Genomic DNA, 1,733 nt, shown 5'->3' with positions numbered 1-1,733 from the left:
GAAAAAATGGTATGAGAGAAAAGAATAAGAGGAAAGTGGAAAATATATATATATGGGGAGAAAATACCAGAGGACAAACAGGTAAACCAAAACACAAATACCAAATTTCCAGTAAAGAGGGTGGGGGCAGGATCTTATATACAGAAAGTAAGGTTAAGAATTGGATGAAGCTCTGACCAGTTTGGCTCAATGGAGAGAGCATTGGCCTGCAGACTGAAGGGTCCCAGGTTCGATTCCAGTCAAGGGAATGTACCTTGGTTGCAGGCACATCCCCAGTAGGGGGTGTGCAGGAGGCAGCTGATCAATGTTTCTTTCTCATTGATGTTTCTAACTCTCTATCCCTCTCCCTTCCTCTCTGTAAAAAAATCAATAAAATACATTTAAAAAAATAATTGGGTGAATATGGGGAGGACCTCAGTTCAGTATAGAGAAAGTAGAAAGAGGATGAGTAAATAAGAAGAATGAGAAAGAGAAGAAAATAATAATAATAATTTTTTTAAAAAAATATTGATTTAAAAATTAAGATAAAAAGTAAATTGGAATGATAGAAAAATAATACAAAAAGAAATAGAAAATAAAGAAATAAATGAATAAAGGAAAATAAAGAAAAAAATGAGATAACCAAATAATAATAAAATAAAATAAAATAAAAATGAAAAAGTGAAGTGTTGTTCCTTCGGCTGGTTTAAGATCCCACTTTTCTGTACTGTCTATGGCTTCTCAGTTTCCTGTTGCTGGGATTGAGGGCCTCTCTTTAGTCTAGCCCTGTGGGCTCTCAGGGACTATTCAGATTTGTTTTTGTATCCTTTGTAACACTCAGGGTATAGTCCCGGTGTGGTTGTATTGGTTGCCTGGCGACTGCAGGGAGGGACTATATTTTCAGGATAAAATGGCTACCTAGGTCTTGTGAGTCAGGTATGATTCAGCGCCAGATTCGGGGCTGCTTCTCCTGTGCCCTCTTCTCACCCCAGCCTCTCCCCAGACTCCACAAGTCCACACTTCCACCTGCACCTCAGCCATGGTGAGTATCCATATCTGAAAAGTCCTATGAACTAGGTTCAGCGAAGAAAAGCAAAGCACAGAGAAGGGGGAAAGAGCTGAGCCTCTGCGAGCCCCTCTTGTCCCAGCACCTCGCGGTTCTCCTGTGGGCACTGCATAGTCTGGGTAGCCCTCCAGGCTGCCCACTTTGGGCTCAGTCTTTCATTACTGTAGGCCCAGATCTAGAATCCCCTGCCACCAGCAGTTCTGCAGACCTCCTTTCCACAGTTAGACGCTGTGCTTGTCCTAAAGGACGCGGCTCAGTGCAGTGAGATTTCCCTCTTACCCTCTGGGATCAGAGATCTCACAGTCCTCTCCAGCCCAGATCCCTGACTTTAGCTTTCTCCAGGTGTCCTCATTCCTCACCAGCTGTGTCTCCTTCACCAATTCGGGGTGGATGTTATTCGATTCGGCTGCTCATTCTATCTACTCTGGGACAAATCTCAGGACATGTTCGTCTATTCTGCCGCCATTTTAACCACAACTGGTATTTTTGATCACATTAAAAAAAGTTAATTTTTTGAAAATAGATAAAAATAAAGTTTGTGGCTATTAAATCTTTAACCTCCTCCAGTCACAACCCTATGCCATCAAATGCCTATTTGACTAAATGTTTTCCCTTTCCTTCCCTTTTTATTATAAATACAATGCAAACAAATGTCATAATTAGTTCATTTCCATGAATTCATTCATTC

Source organism: Myotis davidii, unplaced genomic scaffold (assembly GCF_000327345.1).
Source record: "Myotis davidii unplaced genomic scaffold, ASM32734v1 scaffold1519, whole genome shotgun sequence".
NCBI lineage: Eukaryota > Metazoa > Chordata > Mammalia > Chiroptera > Vespertilionidae > Myotis > Myotis davidii.
Note: the sequence above shows the minus strand (reverse complement) of the source record.